Here is a 21,600-nt window from a genome sequence, read left to right as displayed (position 1 = left end):
TAGAGCTTACCAGGCTCTAGAAAAATCAATCTTGCATCAAAACCAGAAAAATTCCAATAATATTCTCAGTTCATCTCAGTTTACACTTTCTAACACTAACACATAGTATCAACTGATCTTGTTCATGCAGTCATTGGTAGAGCTTACCAGGCTCTAGAAAAATCAATCTTGCATCAAAACCAGAAAAATTCCAGCAATATTCTCAGTTCATCTCAGTTTACACTTTCTAACACTACACACAGAGTACCAACTGATCTTGTTCATGCAGTCATTGGTAGAGCTTACCAGGCTCTAGAAAAATCAATCTTGCATCAAAACCAGAAAAATTCCAATAATATTCTCAGTTCATCTCAGTTTACACTTTCTAACACTACACACAGAGTATCAACTGATCTTGTTCATGCAGTCATTGGTAGAGCTTACCAGGCTCTAGAAAAATCAATCTTGCATCAAAACCAGAAAAATTCCAGCAATGTTCTCTCAGTTCATCTCAGTTTACACTTTCTAACACTAAACACAGAGTACCAACTGATCTTGTTCATGCAGTCATTGGTAGAGCTTACCAGGCTCTAGAAAATCAATCTTGCATCAAAACCAGAAAAATTCCAATAATATTCTCAGTTCATATCAGTTTACACTTTCTAACACTAACACATAGTATCAACTGATCTTGTTCATGCAGTCATTGGTAGAGCTTAAGGCTCTAGAAAAATCAATCTTGCATCAAAACCAGAAAAATTCCAGCAATATTCTCAGTTCATCTCAGTTTACACTTTCTAACACTAACACATAGTATCAACTGATCTTGTTCATGCAGTCATTGGTAGAGCTTACCAGGCTCTAGAAAAATCAATCTTGCATCAAAACCAGAAAAATTCCAGCAATATTCTCAGTTCATCTCAGTTTACACTTCCTAACACTACACACATAGTACCAACTGATCTTGTTCATGCAGTTATTGGTAGAGCTTACCAGGCTCTAGAAAAATCAATCTTGCATCAAAACCAGAAAAATTCCAATAATATTCTCAGTTCATCTCAGTTTACACTTTCTAACACTAACACATAGTATCAACTGATCTTGTTCATGCAGTCATTGGTAGAGCTTACCAGGCTCTAGAAAAATCAATCTTGCATCAAAACCAGAAACAATCCATCAATAGTCTCAGTTCATCTCAGTTTACACTTTCTAACACTACACACAGAGTACCAACTGATCTTGTTCATGCAGTCATTGGTAGAGCTTACCAGGCTCTAGAAAAATCAATCTTGCATCAAAACCAGAAAAATTCCAATAATATTCTCAGTTCATCTCAGTTTACACTTTCTAACACTAACACATAGTATCAACTGATCTTGTTCATGCAGTCATTGGTAGAGCTTACCAGGCTCTAGAAAAATCAATCTTGCATCAAAACCAGAAAAATTCCAGCAATATTCTCAGTTCATCTCAGTTTACACTTTCTAACACTACACACAGAGTACCAACTGATCTTGTTCATGCAGTCATTGGTAGAGCTTACCAGGCTCTAGAAAAATCAATCTTGCACCAAAACCAGAAAAATTCCAACAATGTTCTCTCAGTTCATCTCACTTTCTAACACTACACACAGAGTACCAACTGATCTTGTCCATGCAGTCATTGGTAGAGCTTACCAGGCTCTAGAAAAATCAATCTTGCATCAAAACCAGAAAAATTCCAACAATATTCTCAATTCATCTCAGTTTACACTTTCTAACACTATACACATAGTGTCAACTGATCTTGTTCATGCAGTCATTGGTAGAGCTTACCAGGCTCTAGAAAAATCAATCTTACATCAAAACCAGAAAAATTCCAACAATATTCTCACTTCATTACAGTTTATTCTTTCTGATTCTATATACAATGTCCCATCTTATCTTTTCCATGCAGTCGTGCACAGAGCTTATCACTCTGAGATTATATTTGCTTCTATAGGATCCCCTTGGATCAAACGACCTCTCAGAGACGCACCAATCTACTCGGAGATAGGATTTCTTTCATGTAATCCACTCGGATCACCAAGCCAATGAATCTCAAATCAAACTTATTCTCAATATAATGGTCTTGACTTTCCTAACAACTTTGTAGAAGATAACAACGTCCTATATCTCATAGATTCTGATATATTCAATCCATCTGGTTATTTCATGTATACTAGCGCCACCAACCGAATAAATCTCAAACTGAACTTGTTCTCAATATGAACGTCTTGACTTTCCGAACAACTCTGCAGAAGATAACAACTCTCTATAGATTCTGAGATATTCAATCCATCTGGTAATTTTATTCCTACTGGCGGCACTAAGCGAATGAATTTCAAACTAAACTTATTCTGAATATAATAATCTTAACATACCGAATAACTTTGTAGAAGGTAACAACTTTCTATCTTATTATAATCTTTATTAATGAGGTTTTTAGCCCTAGGATAGTTCACCTCAAAACTTTCTATCTCTTATATATTCTGAAACATCTAATCCATCTGGTAATTTCATGTTTACTGGCTCCACCCAGCGAATGAATTTCAAACTAAATTTATTCTCAATATAATGGTCAAAGTCATCTTGGATCGTTACGATATCAGCGAATTTTCACAAAACCTTTTCAAACCGCATAGTTACTTGATTTTACACTCAATTTAAAGCTACATAATATTGTAAATATGTCATCTTTAATTTAGTATGCTAGGTTCGAAAACTGTCCGGCGAACATCAAAATAAAAAACCTCTATTAAATAACTCAGTTTCTTTTTACCTTTATTAAACTCAGTTACTTGTTTTAACGCATATAAGATGGAATATATTTATGGTATAAGACAAATGAAAATCAATCCAAATTCTTCAAAGACTTAGCATGTAATCACTCCGAAAAGATACAGATAAACCATTTGATTTGTTTTTTTTTGCAGCGATGCTAAAATTATCCTAAAAATGTCGTCACATTGATCAAGTAATACTTCTCCCAATACATCTGTTTTCTTCAAACAAACCAATTCTCGTTCGAATTGAAAATCAATTTGTATTTTTTTATATTACATTTTTCAATTACGATTAATTTATAACCCACTTATAATGTCGAGTCTATAAATAAATAATATAGAACATAAAATATATTCTTAAACAGCCATGGTGGTCACTACTTAATCGAAAGTCTTCAACAGCCCTGTGCAGTCGAAAAAACATGAATTTAAGAAATGAATAGACAAATGAAAACATTCTTTGTATGTCGTAGCACAGTGAGCTTCCATTAGGCTTTCAGCGATCGTGTACGCACACGCACGTTTCACTCACACTTTTACTCGGTTTGTTTGCAACCACGAGCAGCTGTCACGGCAAATTCAAATGGGATTGTTTGCAACCACGAACCTGCGATCGTGTTGGTGAGAAATGTCGGCGAGACCCTAATGGTTTTTCCTCTCAACCACTTCCGTCGCCCTCCTAAATAATGTTGACAAACATAAACGCTCCTTCCAACCAAAACAAAACAAACACTTACCAAACCGAGAAGCAATCATCTCCTGCAGCAAAAGGCGGATAGGAGGCTACTACTCCGATTTACCGACTGTCGCCATTGTCGGAGCGTATAAAATAAAAGGACAAACCATTTTCACATTTTCCTCTATACTTCCATTTTTATTTTCATTTTTTTTTTCATACGGTACATCACTACGGCGCACTACCTTATTCACTGACATCAACTTCAAAACTGACTGTTTTCAACGTCATCCAGATGCTGCTCAGCACGAGTTCGATCTCTCTCTATTTCTCTTATGCACTCTACATTTGCACGATTCAGCATTGAGTTGCACGTTAAGAATGAAACAACGATTTGAAGTTGTAATTAGGTATACCTTATTAAATTAGTTGAATATAAATAAATCAAACCAAATATTATATATCTCGTTCCTACAGTCAATTGTAAATCCCGCACCAGGTAGTTGTACTGCGGGTAGTTGTTGAACTGACTTGAAAGATCTCCATCCTGAGCGTTGCCCAGCTATCGCTTTAACCTGTTGCCAGGTTAGATTTTGGTCGACTTCTTTTATTTCTTAAATTCGTATTTTGGTGCGTTCACTTATCTGCCTGTTTTCCAGATATTTCTTAAACTCGCAAAGGCAGCCCTTGCTTTCTTGATCCGTGCGCCTATGTCGATCTTGGGACTGCCGTCTGACGCCATTTGGCTACCAAGATATTGGAAGCTTTAACATTCTTCACTGGCTTCCCGGCTACTGTGAAACTGGAAGGGGTCACCGTGTTTACATCCAACGATTTGGTTTTGTTGACGTTGATTACTAAGCCTGTCGAAGAGGCGCGCTCGGCAAGGTCGTTGAGCTTACTCTGCATATCAGAGCGCCGTTGAGCGAGGAGTGCAACGTCATCAGCCAATTCGAAGTCGTTTAGATGCTCCATGGTTATAGATTGCCATAACAGCCCGCGGTTTGGTTCACGGTCAATCGCACCCACCAGAATTTCGTCGATTACGATGAGGAACAGTAACGGTGATAAAATACATCCTTGCCTCACACCAGCTACGACCCGGATAGAGTCGGACAAGACCCCATTGTGCAGCACTCTACACGTAAAGGCCTCGTACTGTGCCTCGATGAGGCCGATGATTTTCTCAGGAACCCCCTTGCGTCTCAGGGAGCCCCACATATTCTCGTGATTGAGACGGTCGAAAGCTTTTTCGTAGTCAATGAATACCAAGTAAAGAGACTCTTGGAATTCATTGACCTGCTCCAGAATGATACGGAGCGTGGCAATATGGTCCACACAAGATCTTCCGGCACAGAATCCGGCCTGCTGCCGCCGGACAGTCGCATCGATCTTCTCCTGAATACGGGCTAGGATAACTTTGCATAGAACTTTGAGAACGGTTCACAGCAACATAATGCCTCGCCAGTTATCGCATTCAGTCAGGTCACCCTTTTTGGGTACCTTCACTAAGATACCTTGCATCCAGTCGACCGGGTAGTTGGTGCACCCGAAATGCATCGTAATGGATTACTTAACCATCAATGGCCAAATAAATGAAAAATAATGTCTCTAGAAGAACAAAAGCGTTGCCCTTTCTCCACGAAGGTGATACTCTGTTTTTGTCGTTTCTGGTATTGTGCCATGAGGCGAAACCGGTGATGGAGTGGTACGAAGTAGCACGAGTGGTACAACGGTGTTGTTTTTGAACCGAAAAATGCAAATCCGGCAGGCTCGCCAGAATTTCACCCAATAGAAAATATCTGGGTGATTAGGAACAGGAAAGGTCTTTAAAACAGCAAGGATTTGAAAAAAAATTGACATTTCGGGACTGATTTGCGATTTGGGAGTGACTTATTTTGTAAACAAACATTGGAAGTCGAATACCTGCTTAAGCAAGCAATTCCTGGGAAAACCACAGTATGTATCCGACAGAATAATCTTTCTTCTATCAGATGAGGGAATTATTTTTGGTGTAAAGTGTTTGTATTCTACGGAATCCATGAAGCAATGTTTGTTTACAAAATAAATTACGCCAAAATCGCAAATCGGTCCCGATTTAGCCTACACGGAGAACATTGAAAATGCTAGTTATTTGTCTTATTATCTATTTTTTTTATAAATTAAACATTATCTTATGCATTACAATGCATTATTGAAAATTATTCCTTTCATAGCTATTTATGTCCTAATTGATATAACTGAAACTTATCAGAAGTATTTCTGCTTCGGAATTCTTGGACCGCTTTTGAAAATGTTGTCCACCTTCTTTCTTTCAAGAAAATATGACTACACATTAGATGTGAATATGTACATTATGTGGAAGATTTTCATTTCAAAAATGTATTAGAGGTAACCACTTTCCTCCGATGGGACTCGAACCCACGGCCATCAGTACGGTAGACTGGTGCTTTTTAATCAACTAAGCTACGAAGGACCTCCGTCAGCCTTCGCACCGCCGGAGATTCCCAAATTGGACGCATAGTCGAAGCACTCACAATACATTGCCCAAACCAACGCTTCCACATGTTCGTAGTTAACATTATTATTATTATGACGTTGGACAACGTCTTACTCGAAGGCACTGGGTGTCAAATCAGAATCCAAACTCTTCAGCAATTTGTCAATTTCATTGAAACTTTTGATTATTTACGATAAACTGTTGAAAATTTCAATCTTTGTATTATCCAGCAAAAATATCAGAACCAACCAATCCCGTTCATGTATTCCCAACACAGACATCAGAGTAATGTAAGCTATGAACCTTTTGACCCACCGTTATATTTTCTCTGAGAGTATAAAAAGACTCGTGTTTCGTGCTCGTGTGTCTCGCTATTCAGTGCAGTTCGAGACAGCAACACGTACGGACGTGTTTTTTGCTCGCGCTTTTTTCCAAGTGTTTTTTCTCGTTCGTTCGCTGTTTACGTTTTCGCTTGTCGCGTTGGCGTTATTTTCTCCCGGACCCGTCATGGAAGACTCGGTGGCCGATTCGGTCGCTGGAAAAGTGCCTAAGCGCACTGCTCTTGGAGGCGCGGGTAACCCCTCCAAGCAGCTTTTACAGAGCAACGTGTTCTCGCCGTTGCCGCTTGATGACGCCGGCAATCCGCCGAAAAAGAGGAAGAAGCAGCAATCGCAGCTGCCGCAGGTGCAACCGGAGCGGAAGGAGAAGTGCCCGCCCGTGTTTGTGAAGGGCAATCCGCCTGATTTACGCCCAAAAATTCGCCAGCTGATCGCTAAGGTGCTGAAATGTACTTTTCGGCTCTGCAGCGAGGACTCCACGACATGAAGGAAGGGGAGCTAAAAGCTGAGCTCGAAAGTTGCGGATTGAAATCGGTGGCCGTCCATAAGATCGCTCGTCACGACAAGACGAGGAGATATCGCGACCAGCTTTACCTGGTCCATCTGGAGCACGGCTCCACCACGTGGAAGGAGCTGAAGCTGGTCGGCGTTATAAATTACACCATCGTTGACTGGGAGCGATATCGGCCAGTGCACCGCGACGTCACGCAGTGCACCAACTGCTTCAATTTCGGGCACGGCACCAGGAACTGCCGCATGAAGCCGCGCTGCAACAAATGTGGTGAGCTCCATCCGACCGATGAGTGCGACAAGATGGAGGTTGCTGATCCCAGATGCGCCAACTGTGGCGACAAGCATCGGGCTACAACCAAAGACTGTCCAAAGCGGGCGGCGTTTTTGGAAAGCAGGAAGAAGGCCTCCACCAGGTCCCTGCCGAAAAAGAACCGAGGTGAACCGGCCATCCCGGCTCCCCGGCGAGCGATACCAATTCTTCCACCCTTGCAGCCACACAAACGGCTGGCGGCTGCTGCAGCATCAGTTCAAGCTCCAACACCATCTACCAGCGAATGGCCCCCGCTTCCTCCCCCTGGATTCCGTCGTCAGGATAATCAGCCCCTTCCGGCCGAGGGCGACCCACCGCTCTACACATCGGAGCAGCTAGTTCCGATTTTCACCCAACTGGCAACGCGAATACGCGGTTGCAAAACTCGCTTCGACCAGATCTTCACCCTGGGCATGTTCGTCATTGAAAATGGCTGCTAGGGTGGGTCTGGTCAATTGGAACGCTTGCTCACTAAAGAGCAAAATCATCGAACTCAGCGATTTCCTTCAGGAGAAGGAGATTGACGCGGATTTCATCACCGAAACCCACCTGAAGCCCGAGGTAAGTGCAACAATTCCGGGTTTTAGGCTGGTGAGGTTTGACCGAACAAGCTCCAGAGGGGGAGGAGTGGCAATCGCCTTGCGAAGCAACATCGCCTGCCGCCTGCTGCCGGACTTCAAGCTCAAACTCATCGAAGCCGTTGGAGTGGAACTCACCACTTCCGTCGGAGTCGTCACCCTCATCGTGGCTTACTGTCCCACACAAGCCAAAGTCGACGATGGCACGTCGGCCAAGCTACGAAGGGATATAGTCAAGCTCACTCAGCGGCAGGGGCAGTTCATCATCGCCGGAGACCTGAATGCAAAGCACCAATCGTGGGGAAACACCGTCTCCAACCGGAACGGAGTTGTCTGGTCCAACGACGAACAAGAGGGCCACTACACCACCCTGAGCCCTGACAGCCCTACCGGGTTGACACGGTCCGGGGCCCATGCAACGCTCGACATCTACATCACGAACATGCACAATTCCAGCCGGTCGTCTTCCAAGAACTTAGCTCGGACCACTATCCGGTGGTGGCTGAAGTTGGAACCTCAGTAAATAGGCACGAGCTAACAAGGCGAAACTATCATCGAGTGAACTGGCAGCGGTTTCAGCAGTGCGTCGACAACACCGTCGATTACGAGGTGCGTCCGGAGACGCCGGAAAGTATCGACCGCCAGCTGTGCGCTATCGAGGAGGCGATCTCGGTGGCCCGTGAACAACATGTACCGACGGCTCGGCAGGTAAGCAACTCCTTAAACATCGATACACTCACCAAAGATTTGATTCGATTGCGGAATGTCACTCGCAGGCAGTTTCAACGTACTGGACTGCCTGAGCTTAAGGCACGCTGCAATCGAATTACAAAAATTATCAAGGCAAGAATGGTGGACCTCAAAAATAACGACTTCTCGAATAAGATCCGCACTCTCTCAGATTATGCTAAGCCGTTCTGGAAAATGACCAAAATTCTAAAATCCAAACCTCGGCCCATTCCACCTTTGATCCCACTAGACAATAATGGCTCTAAGGATCGCTTGATAAGGAGTTGGAGATCTCAGCTGGCGAATTGACGGCCTATATCAAATCGTCGAAGAACATGAAGGCCCCAGGTTTCGACAGCACCCTGATTCTCGAGCTCAAACCCATGAGTGCTCCGTTCTTTGAGTACCTCTCGCTGATCTTTAATCAGTGTCTCCGGCTCAGCTACTTCCCATCGTCCTGGAAGTCAGCGAAAGTCATCCCCATCCGGAAGCCTGGGAAGGATCCTTCCTCCCCCAAAAGTTATCGACCCATCAGCCTTCTCTCAGGGTTATACAAGCTATTCGAAAAAGCTATTCATCATCGGTTACTTGAGTCTGCCGAAAATCTCAACATCTTGCTCGAGGAACAGTTTGGTTTCCGACGCGGTCGGTCAACTGTACACCAACTGACCCGAGTTACCAACGTCCTCAGACGGAGCAAGTTTGTCTCAAAAACATCCGCCATGGCCTTACTCGATGTCGAGAAGGCATTTGACAATGTATGGCATGATGGCCTGGTGCACGCAAAAAAAGGCGTTCATGAATTCGTGAACTAACAAGTTCACGGTGTATTTTTTCGTGAACAACAGCCACGGATTCGGGAACAAAGTCACGTTTTCTGGAACGTTCAGGAAAACGTGACTGGTGTTCCCGAATCCATGAATTAAATCACGGTGTATTTTTGCTAGTTCACGAATTCGAGAACGCTTTTTTTTGCGTGTGTACAAACTACAACGCTACAATCTTCCCAGCTACCTGGTGAAAATCATCAACAATTACCTGTCGGCAAGGACATTCCGGGTCTCAATCAGCGGAGCGAGTTTCAATGTCCCCCAGGGCAGTATCCTCGGGCCTCTGCTTTTCAATCTGTTCACCTCCGATATGTCAGAACCTCCAGAAGGCGGCATTCTGTCTCTGTTCGCAGATGACACATCCATCGTCTACAACGGTAGAGTGATCAGAGCGCTAGTGGCAAAACTCCAACGAGGCCTGGATGCCCTGACAGAGTACCTCACCAGCTGGAAGATCTGTATCAACGCGGCGAAGACCCAGGTCATCATTTTCCCCCACTAGAAAACCCCTAAACTTGTTCCGCCTGGGGACTGTAAAATCATCCTTAATGGCACGACTGTGGAATGGGCCATTGAGGCCGACTACCTTGGCTTGACCCTCGACAGCAAGCTTATTTTCAGGCAACAGGTTGACAAAACGGTGACAAAGTGTAACGTTTTGTTGAAACTTGTACCCTTTGATCAACCGCCGGTCGTCATTGTCCCTGAAAAATAAGCTTGCTGTCTACAAGCAAATCATCCTCCCTGTGATCGAATATGGCATGCCGGTCTGGGAGAGCTGCGCTAAAATCCACCACCTCAAACTTCAACGGGTCCAAAACAAATTCCTGAGGATGATCCTCAACACTCCTCCCAGGACAAGAACATCCGAGGTCCACCGTCTGGCCGGAATAAAAACCTTACATGAACGCTTTGGTGAGTGTGAAGAAAAGTTTAGGGTCCGTTGCTTGCATTCGGATCAGGCTCCAATTAGGGCGCTAGTTCCAATCTAGGTTATCAAATTTTTATTGTAAATATTAGTGTACATAGTAGTTAGGTTATCAAATTAAAAAAAACACACACCAGCGCCTCCTGAAGGCCGTCATGATACATTATATTTTAAAAATTAAGTAAAAACATAAAAATAGTAATAATAATAATAATAGTAATTTAAATTGAAGTTGGAGGACCAAGCCAGCCGATCACTGTACATGGTTAAAAATAATTGTAGAACAAAAAAAAACAAATAAAGAAGAATTTTACTACTTACTAAGAATTAAACTTAAAAGTAACAGTTCGAGAATTAGAAAATCACCCGGCCATAAGAATGGCTGGTGCTACCCAGCAATTCCAATAAGACATCGATGCAAAATGTCACTTTTAAGTTTAATTTCTGTTTAATTCTCCAAATGAGACAGACCCTAAGAAAGCTGTTTTTTCCGCGCGCACGGGCCATTTCGTTCGAGTGGCGTCTAAAATAGCATCGATTGGCAATCATTAGTAGAAGTAGCTCTCAAGCCACAATTTTCTTTGCAAATCCAAAAATTAATCAGTTCGTCTTAGGACCACCATTCTATACAAGGGAATGTTGAGCCGAGACGAGCCTTGTTATAAGTTCAAATCAAATCGCTTAGCGACGCCAGAAAGCAGAATCACGAGCGCGCGTCTGAGGGAGACGCTGCGAAAATTAATTCGCATAGATGACATTAGTAGCAGTCAAGTAAAACTTTCTCTCAAGAATATCATTTTGTTTTGCTGCTATTTGTGATTAGGAAGACGCATTATTGAAAAAATCGGTTCTTTTCAAGACCAACTTTGTGGACAGAAGAAAACTGATCCGAAAAATGATTTTTTCAATGTACAAAACACAGTCATTCTCGAGAATAATTGCCACTTGCTGTTGCAAATAACGTCAGCACGTTTGAAACGTAGATTGTATCTGCATTACCCGACGTTTCTTCGGGTCTTTTTTTTGGGTCGTTTATTGGGTCTTTTTCAAGGGAAAAGCATATCCGGAAAAATAAATAAATGGGCAGAACCGTTGGGCAATGTTAAACCCGTCTGAATATCTCTGTAACGCCTGGACTCCTAAAAACCAATGGATTTACCTATTTCTAAACTGAAGGATTAAAGGGCAAGTATATGACTATCATTTTTAAAGCATTTCGTCATATAACAGATTCCGAAAGAGCATTTTCAGTGTTTGGCAATTTTGCATTGAAAATAATATTTTAGATGTTCTGTGCATTCTGAAGTCCTACAACTTCTTCTTCTTCTTCTTCTTTTTCAATGGCTCTACATCCCCACTGAAACTTGGCCTGCTTTTCAATTAAGTTTCTTTCCTCAGTTATTATTTGAAAACTTTTCTATGCCCGCCATTGCATAAGTATGTATCTTGTGTCCTCGACCGGACTGGGAATCGAACTTGTCATCTCCGGATTGGCAATCCTATGCCTTTGCTCGCAAGACTGTAGACCCACTTGTGTAACCAATAATTGTAACCAATAAAAATGTTACTTAATGAATAATTGTCTTTGCTTTCCATCAAATCAAGTTATTCTTGTCCAGTGAGAAAAAAGCTTGAAAATTCTTAGGAACCGGTGCCAGTACCGGTACTACCGGTACTTACCCAAATCACCGCTGTTTTAGCCGCTGCATCTCCTCGTTTGTCGGGTGAAGATCACTGCGTCCAGATTTTAGGACTATTGTGATATACCCTTTTACTGTGAAATACGCAAGTTATCTCAGTAACATGTTTGTCACTGAGATACCTTGGTATCGACTGAACTCAAGACCATCTATTATTGATGAATAGAGATCCTGAGTTACAGTATGTGACTCCCCATTCTGGCGAGACTAGCTTTATGAAGCCAACCACGTCCTTGGGGATAAGATCCATATGTCAGCAGGCCCTAAAAGGGCTTGCTGAGAACTTTGAACCTACGTTGGGTGAGTGCACTGCAATAGCAGAGGATGTGTTCTGATGTTTCTCTCTCCTCGTCACAGAAGCGGCAATTTGAGGTTTGGATTGCTCCGATCTTTTGTAGATGGTATCTGCAGGGGCAGTGTCCAGTTATTAGACCGGTGTAGATGTTGAGATCCCTTTGTTGAGACCTAATAGTTGTTGGGTTTTCTTGGGGTTAATCGTTACGAGCCTTTTGGATTGGCTCGTATGGGAAAGTGCATTCAGTTTGATGTGATTTGACTGACCATATATTTGTTCAGTTCCATTTTACAGAGCAGTCTGAGATCCCGCAGAAGGGCTCAGGGCCAATGAACCTTTCATTAGATCCATTCCTGGCTAGCTCATCAGCAATCTCGTTTCCCTCTAGACCCGTATGTCCTGGGATCCAATATAGGTAGACTCGATTGCGTGTGGATAAGTTTTTCAAAGCCAGAATGCATTCCCACACTAGCTTTGAGTTACAAGTGTAGTTATTAAGCGACTTAAGTGCCGCTTGGCTGTCAGAGAAAATACATATTTTTGCAAATCTATACTTTCTCTTCAGGCATAATAACACGCATTCTAATATTGCATATATTTCCGCCTGAAATACTGTGGGCCACTGTCCTAAGTGGACAGAAATTTTTGTTGTAGGGCCATAGATTCCGGATCCTGTCAGATTATTCATTTTCGAACCATCTGTGAAGAAATTTATAGAGCCTGTTGGAACGCTGGGTCCACCTCCTTCCCACTCCTGGCGGGAAGGAATGAACACATCGTAAGGTAAGTCATAATTGACTACCGTTTCCATCCAGTCACTACAAATTCCTATTGCGGGATTTATGGCAAATTCATTTAATATGCTGAGGTGACCCGTAAGGTCTCCCGACAGCAGTGTTTTGTTCTCTTTAACCTTAGAGCACTTTTTTCCGCTTCCAGCTTTATGAATTGATCTAACCGGGGCAGGTGAAGCATTGCGTCTAGGGCCAAAGTGGGTGTACTACGAACTGCACCAGTGATGGCTATGCAAGCGGTGCGTTGGATTTTGTTGAGCTTAGCCCTTGCAGCAGCCTCATTAGTTTTAGGCCACCAGACAAGGGAAGCGTAAGTTGTCCTGGGACGGACAATGGTTTTATATATCCACATGATCATACTTGGTTTTAGGCCCCATCTTTTACCAAGGGTTTTTGAACAAACCCAAAGTGTATTGAGACCTTTCTGCACAACTGATTGGAGATGAGAGTTCCAATTAAGCTTTGCGTCGAGTATGACACCTAGATATTTTACTTCACTTGAATAAACTAATTGTGTTTGATTCAAGAAAAGGGGTTTCAGTTGTACCTTTCTCCGTTTGGTGAAAGGGATAATGGAAGTTTTTGTAGGATTTATGCCTAGTTGATACTTTTGACACCAGGAAGCCGGAAGCCGGTGCATAGAATAAAACAGCGGTGATTTTTCTTCATATGATTTAATTACAGCTCCGATGTGGATGATTTGGTTAAATTAAAATTTAATTTGCCTAAAGTACGTTACACATAATAACATCATTCGCATCACGCGTTAAGCAATTTTGTCCAATGGGTTCGTTTTAGACAAATCTTCTCTACTTGTGAACAATGGTTGAAACGAGGACAACTATTAGCTGTTATTTTAGAATCAAAGTAAATACGTTTTTGTCCAGTATTTAACATTAAATTTTGTAATCATGTTGACAGATTTACATCGTACATGGTTATCAATCGGATTTCATTTAACGATGGATAAATACAATTTTCCAACTTGAAAAACAAGTAATGTTGTTTTTATTTTCTCGACCAGCATTCCAGCAAGCATTACTGTACGGCTCATCTAAGTCCAGAAGTGGAATTTAATGAGGAAATTAAACCACATTGAGTAGGTCCGGTTCAAGTGGCCTTGTTTTCTCCTTTTTTCCTCCGACCAACCGGATCATACCGGCCTTGTTGGGCGCTTGTCATGGTTGAAATCCATTTTTACTGCACGCACTTCACATAGCGAAACGGAGTTTATCCAAATAAGTCAGTCAGCCGAGGTTCAAAGGAGAGTAGACTTGCTTGCTGGAACCAATCTCGTCGGCAAATGGATAAGTGCGTGATTTCTCCCCTTATTCTGCATACGTTCATATCAAGCTCAAGACACGGGATGTTTATAAATAGTGACATTAACGATCTGAGCAACATAAATTCATACGGTTCATAAATTTGATTCACTATGTTGCTTTTAACATATCAAGGCTGCTTAACCTCAGCAAAAGATAATAGCGAAACTTGGACTTTAACAAGATTTCAGCCTCAGCAATCTGCTATGATCCCCTGAGTCAAACGAACCGTTTATATAATTCACTCGCAGTCGTAACTCATCTGCCATAGGGGAATGATAAATACATAAATTATTGTATATACGCAACGGGCATCCACTGGAGACTAGGCCCTAATCATATACTTGCCCGGTGTGCAGGAGGGCCTTCTCATATCTCAGACGAAGCGCACAAGGCCGATTTGCTCCCATCCTATAGGCATTAACTGATTGTTTTGTTTACGTTAGCTGAGCGCATCAATCTAATGGCAGCAGACCTGAAAGACAGTGCGGCTCCGGCTACGCATGCATGGCGAAGCGTTGTAGGTACTCGATCGATGGTTTACTACACAGATTATTATCTGAGTTGAAGGTTGGATTCGAATTCGAATCTCGAATCGAGTGACTCAAACTAGTATCATACAAAAATTAGAAAAAAAAATTTTTTTGTTTGTTTTTGGACTTTAAATCTCGAAGAATTGTTAATAAGCATTTTGATTTGGCTAATAACCCAATCGGTATGTAGGCATTCGTCAGGTTCAATCCTTCAAAATTTGAAACGCCTAATAATACCAGAGTTTCGAGTTTCCGAGATGCATAAATAACTAATTATGCACGATGCAAACACTCAGCCACCATAGGTTTGCAACATCCGTTCAGACGCTAATTTGCTGCCAATCACTACGGATCCGGCCTCCATCGGTCTTGGCCAGCCAGCAATGTAGCCAATTAATCGGTGGCCTAGATTCATCGGAGCACATAATTGGTTCACAATGCCTCCGTTCGCCAACGAGCGACAGGAAATTGAACCTATGTCATCGTTGTCATCGAGGCCTCTTCCGTGGTAAATTTAAGTGGTATAAAATCAGTTCAGGAACAAGGTCTGAACAAGAAAGTAAATAAATACCTAAGCCTGAACGATATCACAGACTTATTTTTTTCTTTTATTGATTATACAGATCCACCTGTGTCGCAGTCGCCACCGCCGCCGCCGCCCTGTCTGTCACGGTTGCTTATAACTGATGCGGCGTTTCATGTTCCAATTTCGTGACATCATTTTTTGCCTTTTATCACCCTCCCTGTCTGTCAGCAATCGCCGGCCGTCAACGACATTGTGAGTTTTTTAGTGCAAAAAATATTGAAACGTTAGGGTTACGTGACCTCACAAGTTCATTTTAAAATCGAATAATTGAGGTACTGATGCAAAACATATATTAGAAGCATGTCAGTTTGTGAAAGGGGAACAGTCAAATAAATTTAAAATGTACAAAAAATATAGAACGAAAACTCAAAAATGACGGAAATGGGAAATAACCAAAAGAGGGACATAACCCTATCTGACATATAGAAACGGTGGCTACGAAGCCACTGTAAAAAACCTGATTGCAAATTTATGGGTTTGTGTTTTAAAAGCTTGACCACGGTAGATTCAGACGAGGCATGTGTGTAGGTATTTATGGGGTGTATACAGCTCCAATGGCTATAGGAGCGTAAAGTGGCTCATGGTGCTTTCGCTCTTCGTAGAAGAGGTAATCAATCAGACGACATTTGACAGACATTTTGCTTGATGCCAATATGATAGTATGTGCTTGATTTAGCAAAAACTATGCATCGTTGCATCACCCAGTGCATTTTTTTTATTTATAAAGGTAGAAAAGCTGGTATCAAATAAGTAGGTATTGTCGAGCTGCCACAAAACCTGATTTTACCAGAAAGAACTCTGTCGTAAGTAACGCATATCATTCATAAGACAATGCTCTGCCTATACGCATAGATTGAAACGTATCTGATTTTTAGGAAGCATAAACATAGCATCTGAACACTTCAACGTATGTCGGTACATTAAGAAAGGGCAACAAATTCAAAGATTTTTTTTTAAGGCATCAATGTTGTCCAAGCTCCTGCAGATCTTTCAAAAAGATTTGAAGCGCAAAGGATCTACTAGTCACATCAGCATTGGCGTAAATAAGGGGGGCTAGGGGAAAAAATAGCCCCCCTAGGATTTGAAAAGTTTGTTAGCAGTGCTATCAGTTTTCAACATATAGCATAACGAAAGTTTAAAAAAGTTTGAAGACAAGAGCTATCTTCGATATTCACCCTATCATAAAGAAATGAATGGAAGACAAATGAGCTTGTTTCTCATTTCTGAGAAAGATTCCCATGCGGCATTGAAATTGCACTTGATGTTAAATATGAAAAAATATGTCTAATTGGGGGCCCTCCTTAGCCGTGCGGTAAGACGCGCGGCTACAAAGCAAGACTATGCTGAGGGTGGCTGGGTTCGATTCCCGGTGCCGGTCTAGGCAATTTTCGAATTGGAAATTGTCTCGACTTCCCTGGGCATGAAAGTATCATCGTGTTAGCCTCATGATATACGAATGCAAAAATGGTAACTTGGCTTAGTAACCTCGCAGTTAATAACTGTGGAAGTGCTCTGTCCCAGTGTGGGGATGTAATGCCAATAAGAAGAAGAAGATGTCTAATTGATTTGGAAGCAACAAAATAAGCTTGATATGCATAACAACGGAGAGCCACCAAAATATCAATCAAAGCAATCGTGGTACTTTGCCAGCAGTCAAAGACATGTGGTAAACCATCTCGGACTAAAGTGACAGTTTTTTCTCATCAGAATCCGGAAGGAATTCCCATCAGAATCAGAGAGGAGTTCCCATCAGGATTCGAGAAGAAAATCTCTGAAGAATTCCTTCCAGAATCATCGAAGTATTCCAACCAACAACAAAATTCAAACTGGATTCCTTTCGGTATCGATACCCTTGGGAATCTGTGGGGGATACCCTTCATAATCCATGGAGGATTTGCTTCAGAACCGTTAATTTGTCGTTAATTTGCTTCGGAATTTTTTCGAAGTCGTTCGAAGATGTGTTTCGGAATCATTCGGCGACTTGCTTCGGAATTCCTTGACGATTTGTTCCAGAACACTCCGAAGATTTGCTTCAAAATCCCTTGAATATTTAATTTGGAGTCTCTCGACGTTTTGCCTCGGAATCCCTCGATGATTTGCTGCGGAATCATTCGATGATTCGCCTCGGAATTCCTCGAAAATTTAGTTCGGACTTACTCGATTTGCTTCGGAATCCCTATAGGATTCCCTTCGGATTCGCTGGAGGATTCTTTACGGAATATCTGGAGAATTAATTCGGAGTTCATCGACAATTTGCTTAGGAATGCTTCGACGAATTCTTGTATAATTTTAGTCGGAGTCCCTAGAAAATTCTCATTGGAATCCCCGAAACATTTCCATCGGATTCTCTGGTCATTTGACATTCTTGGTCAAATTCCTGGAGGATCCACGTCGACATTTCGGGAGGATTTGGAATCCCTGAAACATTCCTTTCGAACTGTCTGTCCTTGGTGGATTGCCTTCAAAATCCCTGGAGGTCCCTTCGGTACGCTTGGATGATTCCCGTTAAATCTCTGAATGCTCACGCCGGAATCACTATAAAGGATTCTCATCGAAATTCTTGGAGGATTCCCGTTGGAATCCCTGGAGGAATGTTGCATTTTTTTAAATTTGAGATAGATAGAATGTTTATTAAATATGCAAAAAATCCACTGTCTACCGGTGGGAACATGACGGCGATCCGTCACATATTGTCTTTCCAGTTTGCGGGACCAACTTTATGGATTGGGTTCTGATGAAGCTTTCGCGCCTGTAGCAAAACAAGTAACGAACCGAATACCAGTTGACAGCACGGCAAATGCTGGGTAAAGCGTACCATTGGTATTTCGCGTACCTGAAGGAATAAAATAGACCCCATCTCGCGTTATATAGGGGTTATATGCCCCATCTACAAGAAAGGCGACAAACTGGAGTGTGAGAACTTTCGAGCGATCACCATCCTTAATGCCGCCTACAAAGTGATATCCCAGATCATCTTCCTCTGTCGTCTGTCACCATTAGTGAACGAGTTCGTGGGAAGTTATCAAGCCGGCTTCGTTGACGGCCGCTCGACAACGGACCAGATCTTTACTGTATGGCAAATCCTTCAAAAATGCCGTGAATACCAAGTCCCAACGCACCATCTGTTCGTTGATTTCAAGGCGGCATACGACAGTATAGACCGCGTAGAGCTATGGAAAATTATGGACGAGAACAGCTTTCCTGGGAAGCTTACCAGACTGATCAAAGCAACGGTGGATAGTGTGCAAAACTGTGTGAAGATTTCGGGCAAACACTCCAGCTCGTTCGAATCGCGCCGGGGACTAAGACATGGTGATGGACTTTCGTGCCTGTTGTTCAACATTGCGCTAGAAGGTGTCATGCGGAGAGCCGGGTATAACAGCCGGGGTACGATTTTCAACAGATCCAGTCAATTTATTTGCTTCGCGGATGACATGGACATTGTCGGCCGAACATTTGCAAAGGTGGCAGAACTGTACACCCGCCTGAAACGTGAAGCAACAAAAGTTGGACTGGTGGTGAATGCGTCAAAGACAAAGTACATGCTTGTGGGCGGAACCGAGCGCGACAGGGCCCGCCTGGGAAGCAGTGTTACGATAGACGGGGATATCTTCGAGGTGGTCGAGGAATTCGTCTACCTCGGATCCTTGCTAACGGCTGACAACAACGTTAGTCGTGAAATACGAAGGCGCATCATCTGTGGAAGTCGGGCCTACTACGGGCTCCAGAAGAAACTGCGGTCGACAAAGATTCGCCACCGCACCAAATGTGTCATGTACAAGACGTTAATAAGACCGGTTGTCCTCTACGGACATGAAACATGGACAATGCTCGAGGAGGACTTGCAAGCACTCGGAGTATTCGAGAGACGGGTGCTGAGGACCATCTTTGGCGGTGTGCAAGAAGACGGTGTGTGGCGGCGAAGAATGAACCATGAGCTCGCCCAACTCTACGGCGAACCCAGTATCCAGAAGGTAGCTAAAGCCGGAAGGGTACGATGGGCAGGACATGTTGCAAGAATGCCGGACAGCAACCCTGCAAAGATGGTGTTCGCTTCCGATCCGGCAGGTACGAGACGGTGTGGAGCGCAGCGAGCGAGATGGGCAGACCAGGTGCAGAACGACTTGGCGAGCGTGGGGCGTATCCGAGGATGGAGAGATGCGGCCTCGAACCGTGCATTGTGGCGTCAAATTGTTGATTCAGTGTTATCTGTTTAGATGTTAAATAAATAAATGAATGAATGCCAATTGATATTTTCCGTCAAAAGTAATATGAAAGTACGGCATGTTGACGTGAAAACTGCCTTCCTTAATGGAGAACTTGAAGAATTCATTTTTATAAGTTACTACTAAGATTTCTCGAAGGGAATGGTCAAGTATGTTGAATCAGATAAAGCTTGCATGATTTCAAGCAGCCTGCAAGAATGTGTAATCAGAAGCTCAAAGCTGTACCGTTAAATTATCGTTCTGAGCAAGTTGCGCCTGATCCATGTCTGTATGTAAGTAGGCACAATAACTAATTTACGTATCTCCTAGCTAAATGACAGTGCATCTGCCGGGAATAAGGCCGTGATGGATGTGATGATTCCTTTTTTAGGCGTTCACCCAGAATACGACATTTGTTGATGTCGTGATTGATTTGTTGATCCTTCTAATAGGATTTTGCGCGAAATAACGCAATGGTAGATTTGATCTTTTCTTCAGAAGTTGGCGTTTGACCGGAACAAGAATATAGGGGATGGGATTGCTTCTTTGGAAGTAGGCGTTTGTTAGGAATATTATTATTTATTTATTTATTCAGACATTCAGACTAAGGCCGAAGTGGCCTGTGCGGTATATAAGAGTCTTCTCCATTCGGCTCGGCCCATAGCTTGTTTGGAATATGGCAATGGTGGATTTGGTTCCTTTCATAAAGAAGGGATTTGTTCGGATTGGGTCAACGATGGATGTGATCAAGATGAATACACTACTAGGTGCTCCAATCTGTCAAGTTTATGGAAGAGAATAATGCATAATCGACGTGGCTTATAAAATTGAGCTTACATCAGATGCTTTAATGAATTCCGTCTTGTAATGTGCTAATGAAAACCTCCTTAAATTCAGCCAATCCTTGAATCTGCTAATCGCTTGAGAAGCTTTAAGTTCAACTTCATCCAGAGTATCAACAGTGAGCAGGGCTTCGACTTTTCGTTTCAATGAGACCAAAGCATGCGTTTTTCGGGCCAAGGGAGAATCTTTTTTCGTTGTTTATATTGTTTATATTTATCTTTCACCCACCAATCTTTCTTCAAAATTAGCCTGTGAAGATGAACGAAAATCTCTTTTAGATGAAAATCTTTTTCGTTTCATAACTTTAACCTCTCACTCACTTTTCGCTAGAATTATCGCAGAACAATTACAAAATTGTATGGCCGCGCCGGGATTCGAACCCAGAATAGTAACAATAATAGCTGTGGGGATTCGCTTACTCTAGCCACACCACCACGCTATCTGTATGAAAGCGTTAAGTTATTTGATCCACATAAGCTACTACAATTTGCATTTCTGGTGCCACGAAAAGACTCGAATATGAAAGAAAAAGAAAAAACCAACGTTTGGCGGCAATCGAAGTGAGCGAAAAATGGTTATCACTCTCCAGGCTGTTTTTCTTTCCCGAAAAGCGATTTCTCCCCGAAAATGTTGGTGAGGGAGCATCCTGTGCTTTTGAGATCGAGTGAGCATTACGAACCCTGACAGTGAGCTCTAGTGAGTAGCCATCAGTAGCCAGCAAATACGTAAAGTGCGTGTGTTATTCGTCGCGAAGAGAGGACAAAATAACTATTTGGTATTTGGCGGATTATGCGCTTGTATTGCGTCTTGCTCCGATCGAGACAAGTGCGATCTTCCATAGTTTGCAGTAGCCATCGGACAAGTAAGTACAGAGTGCTTCGCGTCGTCCAAACCGCGATCCACAGTTTGCATATGCCGTCTGGTATACATAGCAAGGGGTGATCATGCTGGGAAAGGGCTGTTCGGCCCAATACCGTTTGGCCGAATGCTTTTTTTTTCGAAGGCCACTAGGCCGAATATACCATTTGGCCGAATAGATCATTAGGCCGAAAGTCATTTAGCCGAAAGGGTCATATAGCCGAATAGGACACTTGGCCGAACAGGACAGACGTCTTACTACTCAATTCTCACTTCTCAT

At 42.6% G+C, this 21,600-nt stretch overlaps 1 protein-coding gene and 1 non-coding gene across 4 annotated transcripts in view; both read right to left on the bottom strand.

Moving 5' to 3' along the window:
* Positions 1-21,600, bottom strand: part of LOC134205456 (ras-GEF domain-containing family member 1B-like) — a 217,105-nt gene that overhangs the window by 75,551 nt on the left and 119,954 nt on the right. The window contains exon 1 of one of the 3 annotated variants that reach the window (XM_062680714.1): positions 3,520-3,807. The exons of the other annotated variants lie outside the window; for them this stretch is intronic. The gene's annotated coding sequence lies outside the window, so the exon portion shown is untranslated. Of the gene's footprint in view, positions 1-3,519; positions 3,808-21,600 lie in introns of those variants that run through there. 3 annotated transcript variants of the gene reach the window in all.
* Positions 5,859-5,934, bottom strand: Trnag-acc (transfer RNA glycine (anticodon ACC)). The gene has a single exon. It is a non-coding gene; the product is annotated as a tRNA-Gly (tRNA).

Source organism: Armigeres subalbatus, chromosome 1 (genome assembly GCF_024139115.2).
Source record: "Armigeres subalbatus isolate Guangzhou_Male chromosome 1, GZ_Asu_2, whole genome shotgun sequence".
Lineage (NCBI taxonomy): Eukaryota > Metazoa > Arthropoda > Insecta > Diptera > Culicidae > Armigeres > Armigeres subalbatus.
Note: the sequence above shows the minus strand (reverse complement) of the source record. Positions and strands in the feature narration are given on the sequence as shown.